Consider the following 16,749-nt stretch of genomic DNA (forward strand, 5'->3'; position numbering starts at 1 on the left):
TTTGTACCTTCTCCATCGCAATCCTTTTTTAGATTCAGCGACCAGAATTGTAAACAGTATTCAAGCTGTGGTCTCTCCATGGAGCCATACAGAGGCATTATGACATTTTCCGTTTTATTAACCATTCCACAACAGGTGTGGACTTTGTTTAAAAATACCATCTTAGAAGTGCAGTGCAGATGTATTCCATGCATTAAGTGGAAGGAAGGCAAAACGATTAATGGCATGGTTAAAAGGTGAGGTGAAAGAGGCTATTTTAGCCAAAAATAATCCTTCAAAATTGGAAGAAGGATCCATCTGAAGAAAATAGGAAAAAGCATTAACATTGTTAAGTATAAAACATTGATAAAACAGACTAAGAGAGAATTTGAAATGAAGTTGGCCGTAGAGGCAAAAACTCATAATAAAAACATTTTTCAATATATTCGAAGCAGGAAACCTGTGAGGGAGTCGGTTGGACTGTTAGATGACCAAGGAGTTAAAGGAGCTCCTAGGGAAGATAAGGCCTTTGCACAAAGGCTAAGGAGAAATTATTACTTACCTGATAAATTTCCTTTTCTTTAATAAGGACAGGTGGACTCAAAACCAATGGGTTATGCACCTCTAACAGCAGACGGAGATAGAGCAAAGCTGACATCACAGTACATATACCCCTGTAGTGATATCAGTCCACCAGTATTCTCTGCAAAAGCCAACTGTGGACAAACTAACAAAACTTGATTATTAACAGATAACCATTCCAGCACTCAGCCAACAGGAAAACACTGAGCTCAGACAAAGAGTGTAACACTAGTCTAGGGACAGGACTGACACTTACCAGTACTCCCCAAAACACGCAGCCACACAGGAGGACAACAGCACCACCATCCGGCAGCCAAGGTAAGAAGGTGGATTCACCTGTCCTTATTAAAGATAAGGAAATTATCAGGTAAGTAGTAATTACTCCTTTCTTAGCATATGCACAGGTGAATCCAAAACCAGTGGGATGTACCAAAGCTACTGCTGAAAAAACAGGGTGGGAGGCTGCCTACGGTCCAGTCAAAACCACATGTGCTAAGGCTGCGTCCTCTCGGGCATGCACATCCAAGCGATAATGCCTGAAAAAGGTGTGTAAAGAGGATCATGTCGCAGCTCGGCAAATGTCGATGGGAAACAATCTAACCTCTGCCCATGACACTGCCTGAGCCCTAGTGGAATGAGCCCTAACCTAAGCAATGGCTGCTCAGCATCTACGTACGCGCCCGTGTCTACCTCCTTAATCCAGTAGGCTAATGTAGCCCACGACGCCGGCTCACACTGTTTACTCCCACCATGGAGGATAAACAGCTAGTCCGTCTTCCTGAGTTTCAGAAACCTCAAAATACCTCAAGATATGCCTCTTGACATCCAAGGGCCAGAACAGGCGATATTCCTCTGCATATCTTACCCTGTCCAAAGAAGGCAGGGAAAAAGACTGATTCAAGTGAAAATTTGAGACCATTTTTGGCAAAAAAGAAGGAACAATATGCAGTTATATCGCCCCTGGAATCACTTGCAGAAACAGCTCCCGGCAAGACAAGGCCTATAGTTAAGATACTCGACGTGCAGAACAAATTGTCACAAGAAACACCGTTTTCAAGGGCAGTAACTTCAAAGAAAGGCTACACATCAATCAAAAAGTAGGGCCCTCCAAAAAATCCAAAGCTAGATTAAGACTCCACAAGGGCACTGGTAAATGCAAGGGAGGATGAAGATGTTTCGCTCCTTTCAAGAAACAGGCCATATCTAGATGAGTCAACAAGGGCCCACCATTCACCTGACCTCAGAAACAGGCAAGAGCCACCACCTGTAATTCCTTTAAGGAATTAAGGGTCAACCCTTTACTCAATCCATCCTACAAAAATTCCAAAATGAGTGGGATCTTAACCGAACAAGGAAGAACCCCTCAATCGTCACCACCAAGCCTCAAACACTCACCAAACCCACACATTGGCTAAGGAAGTAGAGAACTTTCTTGCTCGTAGGAAGGTGGCAATCACCGCAGTAGAATATTCACGCTTCAGCAACTGAGCCTTCTCAAGGCCCATAACGTAAGAAAAAATCAATTCAGATCTTCATGAAGAACAGGCCCCTGCCCTAGCAGATCCCTGTGTGCCAGAAACTGGAAGGGAGAGTCCACCAGGAGCCTTCACAGATCTGCATACCACGGTGTCCTGGGCCAATCTGGTGCCACCAGAAGCACTATCCCCCAGTGACTCTTGATCCTCCAAATCATTCTGCCCAACATGGGCCATGGGGGAAAGGCATACAGCAGCTTGCTCTCCAGCCACTCCTGCACAACAACATCGATGCCCAAGGATTTTGAATCACTCTTGTGACTGAAGAATCAAGGAACCTTCACACTGTTAGATGTCGCCAGCAGGTCCAAAAACGGAAGGCCCCAGCGATCCACTATTAGCTAAAATTTCAAATTTGACAATTCCTATTTTCCTGGATCCAGAATCTGTCTGCAGAGAAAGTCCGCCCTTACATTGTCTTTTCCTGAAATGCGTGAGGCTGAGATCTCCTGAAGATGTACTTCGGCACATTCCATAAGTTGGGCTATTTCCTGCGACACCTGCTGACTCTTTGTTCCTCCCTGCTGATTGACATAAGCCACTGTCGTTGCATTGTCTGACATTATCAGGACCGCTAGACATTGCAATCTGTCGCTGAATTGCAAGCATGCCAACTGGACCGCACCAGCTTCCAGTCGATTGGTGTTCAGAGAGACTCTTCCGCACTCCAGCGTCCTTGCACTGTCAAGCTCCTGACAGTTGAGCACAGACTTCCATCGGCAGTGGAGCCGAGTTGAATAGTCTTGAGACTGTGGTCTTCAATGAGACAGCAGATTGCGCTGAAATGGGTGCATATGCACCCTCGCTGCCACTTCCAGGGTCGCCGCCATCAATCTGAGCACATAAAGACAGGACCACACTGTCAGGTGTATTGTGTTTGTCAATAGACGCACCTGTGCCATCAGCTATTGAAGATGGCCCTCCAGCAAGGACACCCTGCCCTGTTTCATGTCGAACTGAACACTAACAACTGTGATGGCTGAAGACTGCTCTTGGCCAGGTTCACGACACAATCTAACTCCTGCAATAAGGAGATCACCTTGCGCGACATCCGGACGCTCTCTGCCAGACTCTTGGCTCGAATCAACCAGTCATCCAAATACGAGTGTACCAGGATCTTATCTTTTCTCAACTCCACCACCATCACCACCATAAGCTTGGAAAAACTTCTGGGCATGGTGGCCAAACCAAATGTTAGCACTTGAAACGGATAATCACATCCCAAACCCGCGAAACACAGAAATTGTTGATGCTCTAAGTTGGATGGGAATGTGCAGGTACACCTCAGACAGATCCAGCGACATCAGGAACCCCCCCCCCCCCGACTGTACTACCAATATCATTGAGGGCAAGGTTTCCATGTGAAAATGAGTCACACGCAAATGACTGTTGACTCCTTTGAGATCCAGGATGGGACACAAGGAGCTCTCCTACCTGGGCACAACGAAATAAATGGAACATCGGCCTGTATTTTCATGAGACACGAGCACTGGAACCACAGCCCGCAGACTGAGGAGTCTTAACAATGTACACTCCACTGTCTGTCTCTTCTGCAGAGAGTTGCAGGGAGACACCATGAACACATACTGAGGAACACTGCGAAACTCCAGCACATAGCTCTCCCTTACCACCTCCAGAACCCACTGGTCTGTCTTGATCTCTTCCCATCACCAATATAAAAGAGCGGCGACCTCCTATCTCCTGATCCTGGAGGTGTGTCAGCATACCTTCATTGGGAGGTTCAGGGTGCTCCACTACCTGCATCCCATCTAGGCTGGCTGGGATGAAAGGACTGAGTTCTACCCAAATGTCAAGTCCTCTGAAAAGCCACTCCTCTGTAGGATCGAAAACATCTGAACTCCCTAGTACAACCTCTCGTGCTGAAGGATCGCAGCGCCTGATTCTTATCCTCTGGTAATCGATGAACTGGGGACTCACCCCACTTACTGGCCTTTTTCTCCAGCTTACTCCCAAATAACAGTGAGCCTTTAAAGGGCAACTTTGTAAGGTTAGACTGAGGTTGTATCAGTGCCTGAAGGGAGGGTGCAGTCCTTGAAAAAATTCTATCCAAGAAATGGCAGAAGGATCCATGTCAAAACCAGGGGGCATGGCCTGTGCCCACTGAACTCCTTCCCCCTCTGACAAACCAGTCAGGGGAGCTCCAAAATCAGACAACCCTTCTGGCAGCTCTGTTTCCATTCCTGTATCAGGCTGGGAAGAACCAGGCTTAGTAAAATCAGAAGGAGGTAATTCTCCCTGAGCCTCCAAATAGCGATGAAACAAATTAGAGGGAAACTAAGTTGAGATGCCCGAATATGATAAAAGGGTAAGGCATTTAGGCTTCTTCGCCAAGGGTGCCATCAGTCTGCCAATACACCCTAACATGCATTTGTCAATAGTGCACCCAAAAAAAATAGGTGCTGACAAATAAGGTGCACAACACTGTGCCTATATGAGTGCTCAAAATGAGCTCCCCAGGATGCTCAGATAATGCGTGCAAAAAAATGCGTACGTAAAAAAAAAAAAAATGCATGCACATGCGTGCTCAAATGGGCGCTCAACTAGGTGCATAGTTGGGCATACAAACATGATCTAACAGAAACTGAAGAGGACACTATGCTCGCCCAAAAAATGTGCAAAAACGCCACCGTGGCCTACCACGCAGTGAACCAGCAACAAGGACTGCTCAACCTGCCAGGCTGCCCCCCATCCCCTGAACTCCACAGGAGACCAGAAAAACCATCAGATCTTGCCGAGCATGGAGACGGGGGGGGGGGGGGGATCCCTACTCAACTCCTTTTCTTTTTATCTTTTTTTTTTTAATTACCCTTTACATGAGCTCAGCCCATCCCGGCTGAGTACAAGGTTAGTCTCAGACTGCGGGGGGGGGGGGGGGGGGGCGCATAAACCTTCACCACTATGCTCGGTTTCCTGCACCTGCTTGTCTTTCAGCTGTTTGTTTTTTTAAACAGCTAAGTCCATGGCAGTTGAAAAACCAGCTACCGGATACAAGTCACTCATCTGAGGGACCACGGAAATCATCTCAGGATTTCTCAACTGAGGGAGGGACAATAAGGTATCACAACAGGAGAGTGGGGCGAATTAATTTGCCTTCTTCTTTTCTCCTTCTAAAACTTAAAGGAATCCCCAATAGGGAGATGCACACCCACCATCTGCTGCAGATGGAGAATACTGACAGGCAGATGTCACTGCAGGGGTATATATACTTTGATGTCAGCTTTGCTCTGTCTCCATCTGCTGGTAGAGGTGCATAATCCACTGGGTTTGGAATCACCTGTCTGTATGCTAAGAAAACATAATCTTTACTTCTCTGTTTACTAATGAGGATGTTGGGGAGCTACCCGTTCTGGAAATGGTTTTCAAGGGTGATGAGTCAGATGAACTGAACCAAATCACTGTGAACCTAGAAGATGCAGTATTTCAGATTGACAAACTAAAGAATAGCAAATCACCTGGACCAGATGGTATGCAACCCACGGTTCTGAAGGAACTTGAAAACAGAATTTCAGATCTATGAGTTAAAATTTGTAACCTATCATTAAAATCATCCATTGTACCTGAAGAATGAAGGGTAGCCAATGTAACCCCAATATTTAAAAAGGACTCCAGGGGTGACCCCTGAAACTATAGACAGGTGAGCCTGACTTCAGTGCTGGGAAAAATAGTAGAAACTATTCTAAAGATCAAATCAAAGAGCATATAGAAAGACATGGTTTAATGGAACACAGTCAGCATGGATTTAACCAAGGGAAGTCTTGCATCACAAATTTGCTTCATTTTTTTTTGAAGGGGTTAATAAACATGTGGATAAACATGAACCGGTAGATGTAGTATATTTAGATTTTCAGAAGGCATTTGACAAAGCCCCTCATGAGAGGCTTCTAAGAAAACTAAAACGTCATAGGATAGGAGGCAATGTCCTTTCGTGGATTACAAACTGGTTAAAAGACAAGAAATAGAGAGTAGGAAATAAATGGTCAATTTTCACAGTGGAAAAAAGTAAACAGTGGAGTGCCTCAGGGATTTGTACTTGGACCGGTGTTTTGCAATATATTTATAAATGATTTGGAAAGGAATAAGAGTGAGGTAATCAAATTTGCAGATATAAAATTATTCTGAGTTGTTAAATCACAAGCGGATTGTGATAAATTGCATGAGGACCTTGCGAGATTGGAAGACTGGGCATCCAAACGACAAATGAAATTTACTATGGACAAGTGTAAAATAATGCATATAGAGAAAAAGATCCCATGCTGTAGTTACACGATGTTAGGTTCCATATTAGGAGCTACCACCCAGGAAAAAGATCTAGGCGTCATAGTGGATAATACATTGAAATCATCAGCTAAGTGTGCTGCGGCAGTCAAAAAAGCAAACAAACAATGTTAAGAATTATTAGGAAGGGAATGGTGAATAAAATGAAAAATGTCTTAATGCCTCTGTATAGCTTAACGGTAAGATCGCACCTCGCGTACTATGTACAATTCTGGTTGCCGCATCTCAAAAAAGATATAGTTGCACTGGAGAAGGTACAGAGAAAGGTGACCAAAATGATAAAGGGGATGGAATGGCTCACCTATGAGAAAAGGCTAAAGAGGTTAGGGCTGTTCAGCGTGGAGAAGAGATGAACATGAAAGAGGTCTGTAAAATCATGAGATATCTAGAAGAGGTAAATGTGAATCGGTTATTTACTCTTTTAGATAATGGAAGGACTAGGGGGCACTCCAACAAATTAGCAAGTAGCACATTTAAAACTAATCAGAGGAAATTCTTTCACTCAATGCACAATTATTTCTGAAATTTGTTGCAGAGTATGGGGTTAGGACAGTTAGTGTAGTTGGGTTTAAAAAAGGTTTGGAAAGTTCTTGGAGGAAAAGTCCATTGTAATTAATCAAGTTGACTTACGGAATAGCCACTGCTATTACTGGCATTAGTAGCATGGGATCTACTTAATGTTTTAAGTACTTGCCAGGTACTTGTAATCTGGATTGGACACTTTTGGAAAAAGGATGCTGGGCTTGATGGACCCTTGGTTTGACCCAGTATGGCAACTTCTTATTTTCTTATGGTACAACCTGCCTTGATCCTGAGAGACAAGATCTGGAGAAATCCCTAGCCTGATCAGTTCCCAGATGGATATCTCCCATAGGAGTGGGAACCAGACCTGTTTTGGTCAAAAGGGGGCTATGAGAATCATGGTGCCCTTTTCTTTGAGCTTCAACAAAACCTTTTCCACTAGTGGAATCGGAAAATAAATGTACAGAAAGCCTCTGCCCCAATTCAGGGGAAGATTATCTGCCCTCTGTCTTGAACAAAAGAGTAGGACCTTCCTGTTCCAAACAGATGCAAATAGATCCACAACTGGAGTTCCTCAGCAGTGGAAAAACTGGTTCTCTAACCCCTGGTTCCGAGACCACTCGGGTGGTTGTAAAGACAGACACAGTGTATCCACTAATACTTTCTCCACACTGGCCATGTAAATTGCTCTGAGAACCATGCCTTGAGATATAGACCAGCCTTACAGCTGGACAGCCTCCTAACACAGAAGGTACAAGCCCATGCCTCCCTGCCTATTGATATATCACTACTTGATCGTCTGTCTGTACAAGAACTTTGTTGGACAGCTGATTTCTGAAAGCCTACAGAGTACCGAATCACCTGGAAGTTTATCTAATGCAACTTTTCCTGGGCAGACCAAGAGCCCTGGGTGCAGAATCCATCTACATAGTTCCCCAAACTAGATTGGAAGCATTCACTGTGAGGGCAATTTGGATCGGAGATATTTGAAAAGGGATTCCCTTGACCAGATTGAAATTGTCCCACCACAGGACAGAATCCCTGAGAGACTGAGTGATCCATATGTTGTCCCAGACATCCTGCATGTCTTATAGCCACTGAGATCTCAAGATCCATTGGGCACTTCTCATGCAATGATGGGCTAAGGTGAGACTTTGGATAGTTGATGACAAACCCTAGTGACTCCAACACCAGGATAGTCATGTGTATCAAATCCTTGACTCCAGCCTGAGACGTGCTTTTCACCAGCCAATTGTCCAGATAAGGAACCATGTGCAGCCCCAGTTTGTGTAAATGCGCTGCCGTCACCACAGCTAGGCATTTTGTGAAGACATGTGGCAGCCACTAGCCGAAATGGCAGAATGTGATACTGGAGGTGGTGGTTTCCTACTATGGAATGGAAATATTTCCTATGACCTGAAAAAATCTCTATGTTGATCGAAAGACCACAGACAGTCCTTTTCTTGAAGGGGACTAAGGTGCCCAGGGAAACTATCTTGAACTTTTCTCTTTTGATGAATTTGTTCAAGGCCTTTAGGTATAAGATGGCACGGATTCCCTCTGTTTTCTTTGAGATCAGGAAACACGGAGTAGAATCCCCACCTTCTTTGCCTTGGTGGAACAGGTTTGCCTGCATTGGCCATTAAGAGGAAGAAGAGCTTTGTTTAAAGCACTTCCTGATGCAGCGACTGACTCCAAGATGAGTCTGGGAGCCGATTTGGCAGAAAAGCCAATAGCTTCAATTTGGACCTTCTTTTGATGATGCTGAGGACCCACGCATCTGGGGTTACACTTGGCCACCAGCTTACATAAAACCATAGCCTGCCCCCAACTGGAAGGTCCTCTGGTATGAGTACTAAGATCCAGACTATGCTCTCTACAGTCCAGTCAAATTCTATCCCACGTGTTGACTGGGATGCTATTTGGGGCTTAGGTGCTCTCTGCTGCCTTGGATGGGCACAAGAGGCCTGCTACAATTGGGACCTGAGGAGGATAATGCCTCCTTGGGTGAAAAGTGTCTCTTCTGCCCTAGCCTTGGCAGCATCCTAGAAAAGAAGACTGGATCTGGAGTAGCCATGGAAGGCTGCTGGAGCGTTGCACAATGGACCCAGATCTGTGCCACCGCATCCTAAACCCTATTTCCAAAGAAATTATTTCCAGTGCATGGCACATGAGCAAGTCTTTCCTGCACTTCTAGGCGGAAATACAAGGCCTACAGCCAGGCAAGTCTGTGCACCTTGATCCCTATGGCAGAGACTTCAAATCATTATAGGTCAAACTTGTGGCATAGCCACGGGTAGGCCGTGGCCTGCCCACTTTGGGCTCAGGCCCACCCAAATCAGTGCTGTCCAGCAGCCCAAGGAGAGAGGCCCTGTCACAGGGCTGCAGTGAACACCGGGCATGCACATCCAGAGGAGCTGCGGCCGAGAAGAAGAAGAAGAGGCCCAGGAGGCCGGCCAGTGGACCCAATCTCACTGGCAGCCAAGAAGAGGCGGCGGCCAAGCAGGCCTGCAAGGCCACCAATGGATCCCATTCTCTGATGGCCAAGAAGAGGAGGAGGCCGAGCAGGCCTGTAAGACCGCTGGTGGATCCCATGCCAGCGACAGCTGAGAAGAGGAGCAGGACTGGGAGGCCTGCAGTTGAAGAAAAAAACATTCTCACCGGAAGGTGCCTATTCTCCTGCTACTCCACATGTGCCGGTCCCTATGCCATTCAAAACACGTGCAGCCAGTAAGTGCTCTATGCTGATCTCATGCATCACTCCCTCTTTTGTTTTGTGGAGTCTGCCTGTGATTCGTTTGTGTGTGTGTTTGTTTGTGTGAATGGTAGCCTGCCTGGGGGGGGGGGGGGGGATGTGAATGGGAGCCTTCCTGGGAGGGTGTTGAGAGAGAGAGGATATGGAAGTGAGAACCTGTGTGTCTGAGGGAATGTGGGAGAGTGGTAGCCTGCATATGAGAGTGAGAGCCTGTGTGTGTACATACGTATGGAAGTGGGAGCAGGAGCTTGCATTGAGACAAAGCATGTGAGAGCTTGTATGTTTGTATGGGAGTATGAAGCTCTATGTGAGAGAGCATGTAAAAGTGAGAGCCTGTCTGTGTCTGTGAGAGGGAATGGGAGATAGCATGTGAGAGCGTGTGTATGTGAGCGAGAGCCTCTGAGTGTCTGTAGGGGGAATGGGAGCCTGCATGTGAGAGACAGCATGTGAGAATGAGAGCCTAAGTGGCGGGGGGGGGGGGGAGTGGGAGCATGTGTGTGTGTAAGAGAAAGAGTGGGAATCTGTGTATATGTGAGAAAGCATGGAAGAGTGGGATTCTTATGAGATAAAGCATGTGTGTGTGAGAGACTACATATAAGAAAAGGCCTGTATGTGTATTAAGAAGGAAGGAAAGACAGGAGGAGATAGAAGAAACAGAATAAGATACAGACAAGGGGAAAAAGTCTGGGACAAACAGATTAGAAAATAAGGTCAGACAACAAAGGTTTTAAAAAAAAAAAAGTTCTTTTGTCTTTCAGCGATTGGAATATGCCATCTTTGAGAATGTGTATGTCTTATAAATTTGTATTTTGTGTTTTCTTCAGTATTCCACAGAGTCTGGCTTCTCTAGCTTTCCATTTCAGTTTTGTTTCTGATTTGTAGTCCTGTATTCTATTTTAGGTAATGGTCTGTCTGTGCTGCACATGTGTGCAGTGATGCCGATTTTGGCTAGCGTGTACTTTCTCTGTAGGGATTTGTAGCAGTTTGGTTTGGTCTGTTTGCCCACTAGGTAATGAATTAATGTTCTAGGACCTGGTGTAATGATAGATAAGGTTGCTGCTGTTTGAGTCCTGAAAATTACTGCTATTATGGTATGGTAAGGTTCTAGGTATTTTTATTTTTTTGCAGGGGTTTGTTACTTCATAAACAGGCCGATGCAATATCGGTGCACAAAAAACAGGCACTCATGATCGAGCACCAGGTTTCCTATCACTCGCACATCGACCTTCCCCAGGTATGCGATGCAGTAGGCTAATGAGCTACGGTGTTAAAAAGGAGATGTTAGAGGAAATTGTGCGTCCCTGGCGCTTCCCCCTCTGCATTGGGCGCCCAGGAGACATGGCTATCAGTGAGGGTTAGGAAAACAGTCACTCAATAAGAGCATCTGTTTTCTTCCGCTCTAGCACAATATACATAGCCCGGAACATACATAATGTGCATGTATATTGGGCTCCCAGAATTTTTTTTTTCCAAAGACTTTTTATTTTTTGTACAATTCTGTTTTCTGTGGTTCATCCTACTTTGTATTGAGACGATACGTTTAGGAGGAAACACAGAAAGCAAGATTGTTGATTTTTTGGTTGAATCCATGAGCACAGCATGCCTTAACGCCCGGGCTGTCATAATAAGGTAATAGCTTCATCTACATGTGCTGGTTTGTACACATGATTTGTATGAGCTAATCCCGGTATTGCATTGGGAGTAAGTCTAGCACGTCCAAAACGCGCATCCAACTGCTCATTTAGTGGCACACTGACCTGAGAGCCCGATATTACATCGGCCTGCTAGTGTTTGGTAGTGAAGGGAATTTGGTTTGTTGTCACTGAGGTGATACAAAAAAAATTTCAAATTCCTGTATGTCCTAGTTCTATTCTGCACCTGTTGCAAATCTTTTTTGATGATTATTATTGCTCTTTTATTGTAGTTATATTCTCTGCATCTTTGGAAAGAGGATTCATAAAAGAATATATTGATATTTGTTTTATTATGTGATTGGATCTGATGTTTCTATTAAGCATGCTTTGTTTACTTTTTACATGATATTGTGTATTTATAAAAGCAAGTTTGCTTACCGTCACAGTGTTTCCGTAGATAGCAGATGAATTAGCCATGCTGTCTGGGTACGTCTTCCATGCCACTAGGTGGCGGAGCTCTCTAAGTCTAGTAAAGTCTTTCAGCTAGGTGCACCCTCTTGTACCTCCCGCTTTTGCCTGAGGCTCCTCAGTCTGAATCAAATCAAGTAGTATGCCATGTCAGAACTGTCGGGGAGGTGGGCGGGTCAGCATGGCTAATTCATCTGCTATCTATGGAAAACACAGTTTACAGTAAGCAAACTTGCTTCTTTCACATAGATAAGCAGCTGAATTAGCCATGCTGTCTAGGAGTCCCCAGCTAACGTATTGAGCATTTTGATGTGAGCTTAGTTCTTTTATTTTGCTCAATACAGGAGTATTGGCGGACAGTTCCTATGAAGGCATTTTATGTGAGGAACATGTGCTCCTCTGCAGGATAGACCACCCCATGAGTGCATCATTCGCAGTTTGTTTGTCCAAACAGTAATGGGATGTGAAAGTATGCAGTGAAGACCACGTCGCTGCTTTACAGATGTCGACGAGAGGCACTTCATGGAGGTGGGCAACTGATGCAGCCATCGCACATATGTGATGTGCTTTTGGAGTCGCAGATAGCTGATGTGAACGCTTCTGATAGCAGAACTGTATACAGTTGGATATCCAAGTAGATAAAGGGAAGATAAGGCCATTGCAGAAAGATTAAATTAATTCTTTGCTTCTGTGTTTACTAATGAGGATGTTGGGGAGATACCAGTTCCAGAGATGGTTTTCAGGGGTGATGAGTCAGACGAACTGAACGAAATCACTGTGAACCTGGAAGATGTAGTAGGCCAGATTGACAAACTAAAGAGTAGCAAATCACCTGGACCAGATGGTATGCATCCTAGGGTAATGAAGGAACTAAAAAATGAAATTTCTGATCTATTAGTTAAAATTTGTAACTTATCATTAAAATCATCCATTGTACATGAAGACTGGAGGGTGGCCAATGTAACCCCAATATTTAAAAAAGGCTCCAGGGGTGATCCAGGTAACTATAGACCAGTGAGCCTGACTTCAGTGCCGGGAAAAATAGTGGAAACTATTCTCAATATCAAAATCGTAGAGCATATAGAAAGACATGGTTTAATGGAGCATAGTCAACATGGATTTACCCAAGGGAAGTCTTGCCTAGCAAATCTGCTTCATTTTTTTGAAGGGGTTAATAAACATGTGGATAAAGGTGAACCGGTAGATGTTTCAGAAGGCGTTTGACAAAGTCCCTCATGAGAGGCTTCTACGAAAACTAGAGAGTCATGGGATAGGAGGCGATGCACTTTCATGGATTACAAACTGGTTAAAAGACAGGAAACAGAGAGTAGGATTAAGTGGTCAATTTTCTCAGTGGAAAAGGGTAAACAGTGGTGCTTTTCAATATATATATATATATATATATATATATGTATATAAATGATCTGGAAAGGAATACGACGAGTGAAGTTATCAAATTTGCGGATGATACAAAATTATTCAGAGTAGCTAAATCACAAGCAGACTGATACATTATAGGAGGACCTTGCAAGACTGGAAGATTGGGCATCCAAACGGCAGATGAAATTTAATGTGGACAAGTGCAAGGTGCTGCATATAGGGAAAAATAACCCTTGCTGTAGGTTCCATATTAGGAGCTACCACCCAGGAAAAAGATCTAGGCATCATAGTGGATAATACTTTAAAATTGTCTGCTCAGTGTGCTGCAGCAGTCAAAAAAGCAAACAGAATGTTGGGAATTATTAGAAAGGGAATGGTTAATAAAACGTAAAATGTCATAATGCCTCTATAATCGCTCCATGGTGAGACCGTACCTTGAATTCTGTGTACAATTTTCATCGCCGCATCTCAAAAAAGATATAGTTGCGATGGAGAAGGAACAGAGAAGGGCAACCAAAATGATAAAGGGGATGGAACAGCTCCCCTAAGAGGAAAAGTTGAAGAGGTTAGGGCTGTTCAGCTTAGAGAAGAGACGGCTGAGGTGGGATATAATAGAGGTCTTTAAGATCATGAGAGGTCTTGAACGAGTATAAGTGACTCGGTTATTTACACTTTCGAATAATAGGACTAAGGGGTATTCCATGAAGTTAGCAAGTAGCACATTTAAGACTAATCGGAGAAAATTCTTTTTCACTCAACGCACAATAAAGCTCTGGAATTTGTTGCCAGAGGATGTGGTTAGTTCAGTTAGTGTAGCTGGGCTCAAAAAAGGTTTGGATAAGTTCTTGGAGGAGAAGCCCATTAATGGCTATTAATCAAATTTACTTAGGGAATAGCCACTGCTATTAATTGCATCAGTAGCATGGGATCTTCTTGGTGTTTGGGTAATTGCCAGGTTCTTGTGGCCTGGTTTGGCCTCTGTTGGAAACAGGATGCTGGGCTTGATGGACCCTTGGACTGACCCAGCATGGCAATTTCTTATGTTCATCACTGGACGTCCTGGCACGTTCGGGTTGAAAGGAATAGCTGTGAGGGTCTGTTGGGTGAATGGGTGTGCTTTTTGTAGTAGGCAAGCGCACACTTACAGTCTAGAGCAGGGGTGGGCAATTCCGGTCCTCGAGGGCTGCAAACCAGTCGGGTTTTCAGGACATTCTTAATGAATATGCATGAGAGAGACCTGCATACACACTGCCTCAGTTGTGTGCAAATCTATTTCATGCATATTCATTAGGGGTATCCTGAAAATCCGATTGGCTTGCAGCCCTCGAGGACCGGACTTGCCCACCCCTGGTCTAGAGTATGGAGCTTCTGCTCATTGTCATTTGCATAAGGTTTAGGATGGAAGGTGGGTAAGGTGATGGTTTGGTTAATATGAAAACTAGAAATCACCTTTGGTAGAAAATTGGGGTGAGTGCGTAATATCACTTTGTCATAGTGAAAATGAAGATAAGGAGGGTAGTGAACTAATGCTTGAAGCTCACTAACCCGTCTTGCTGATGTTAGAGCAGTCAGGAAGAGTACCTTCCATGAGAGGTATCGTAGGTGACAAGTATCTAATGGTTCAAATGGTGGTAGCATCAGTTGTTCGAGGATTACATTAATATCCCACGGCACCAGTGGTTTCTTTAGTGGTGGATGTAAGTGTAATACTCCCTTCACAAATCTGGATATGATAGAATAACATGAGATGGGTTCTCCATTTAGGGGATTGTGATAAGCTGCTATAGCACTTAAGTGTACTCAGAGTGAGGCCATGACGAGGCCTTCACTGTAGAGATGGAGGTAGGACAGAAGGTGTTCTGGTGGGCAGGTAAGTGGGTCCATGCCCATCGTTGAGCACCAGGAAGTATAGCGTGATCACTTTCTTTGGTAGTTGAGTCTGGTCAAAGTTTTTCTCGAGGACAGTAGCATGCCTTGAAGAGAAGGAGACATGTTTAACTTCCGGTACACAAGCCTTTCAATCTCCATGCCATGAAGTGTAGGGAGGAGTGAAGAGGATGCAGTAATGATCCGCTGTCCTGGGTAAGAAGTTGAGGGCTGTTGCCCAGGGGAATTGGATTGTATATTGATAGCTGTATCATGGTTGTCTTGGCCATGCTGGCGCAATGACGATCAGATCTGCCTGGTCCTTCGATGCATCTCTGGATCATGCGAGAGATGAGTGGTATCAGAGGGAACAGATATAGTAGGTTGTGAAACCAACTTATGAGGAAAGCATCTGGAGCTAGTCTGAGTAAGCTCAGGTAAACGGAGCAAAAGCTCTCCATTTTCCTGTTGCTTTTGGTCGCGAAGAGGTCAATGGAAGGAAGGCCCCAAATGGAGAATAGGTGCTGTGCAATCTCTTGATGTAGTTCCCATTCGTGGGGGTGAAATATCCTGCTGAGTTTGTCTGCTCTGGAATTGCTGATTCCGGGCAAATAAGCTGCTTGGAAACAGATGGATCTGTGGTGAGCCCACTCCAGTATCTGTACTGCTTCCTTGCAGAGGTTCTAAGAACCGGACCCTCCTTCTTTGTTTATGTAGAACATTGTAACTTGGTTGTCTGTGTGAATCATCACTGTTTTTCCTTGTAGGGAGTTTTAGAAGGCTTGAAGGGCGTTTCTGACCGCTCTGAGTTCCAGAAGATTTAAGTGTAGTGTGCGTTCGTATGTGGACCATAGACCCTGTGTTTGTAGCTGGTCTAGGTGGGCTCCCCATCCCTTGGGAGATGTGTCTGTGGTGAGTATTATCTGATGTCAAAGGGGTCGCAGAGATGAACCCGCTAGCAGTGTCAATGGGAGTAGCCACCATTGCAGGTCTTTCTTCATGCTGTTGGTTAAGGAGATGGGAGTCGACAATGGATGGAGAAATTGTGTCCATTGGTTTTTTAGATCCCATTGCAGGTGATGCATGTGTAGACGCGTATGTGGGTCTACGTAGATGGATGCTGCCGTGTGTCCTAGAATGGTTAGGATTTGGTGGGCTGGAACAGTCGTACTGTGAAGTAGAACTGAAGATAGTGTGGAGAGAGCTAATGCTCATGGATGTGATAGGAAGGCTTTGTCTTGAATTGTGTCAATGTAGGCTCCAATGAATTGTAAGGTTTGAGTCGGCTCTAGATTTGACTTTTCATAATTGATTAAGAGACCTAGATTGTTTAGGCAAGAAATAGTTCGAAGCAGATTGTCTCGTAGGAGAGTCTGATTGGGTGCTACAATAAGCCAGTCGTCCAGATAAAGAAATATCTGCACCCCCTGATGACAGAGGTGTGCCACCACTACTGCCAGACATTTGGTGAAGACTCTGGGGGCAGAGGAAAGGCCAAATGGGAGAACTTTGTACTAGTTGTCCGTCTGGAAACAGAGGTAACACCAGGAGTTGGGATGCATTGGTATGTGAGCATCTGCATCCTTCAAATCGAGGGAACACATCCAATCTTTGGGTCATAGGAATGGAAGAATGAACTTGAGAGAAGCCATTTTGAATTTCTCCTTGTTAAGGTGTTTGTTGAGTGAATGTAGGTCCAAGATGGGACGCAGTCCTCCTGACCTCTTGGAAA

The 16,749-nt window shown here is 44.7% G+C and overlaps 1 protein-coding gene across 3 annotated transcripts in view; it reads right to left on the bottom strand.

The window, feature by feature from the left end:
• The window catches only part of SKAP2 (src kinase associated phosphoprotein 2), a 525,725-nt gene that overhangs the window by 496,212 nt on the left and 12,764 nt on the right, over window positions 1–16,749 (bottom strand). The gene's annotated exons all lie outside the window — the stretch shown is intronic.

The sequence above is a fragment of the Rhinatrema bivittatum genome, chromosome 2 (genome assembly GCF_901001135.1).
Source record: "Rhinatrema bivittatum chromosome 2, aRhiBiv1.1, whole genome shotgun sequence".
Taxonomy (NCBI): domain Eukaryota; kingdom Metazoa; phylum Chordata; class Amphibia; order Gymnophiona; family Rhinatrematidae; genus Rhinatrema; species Rhinatrema bivittatum.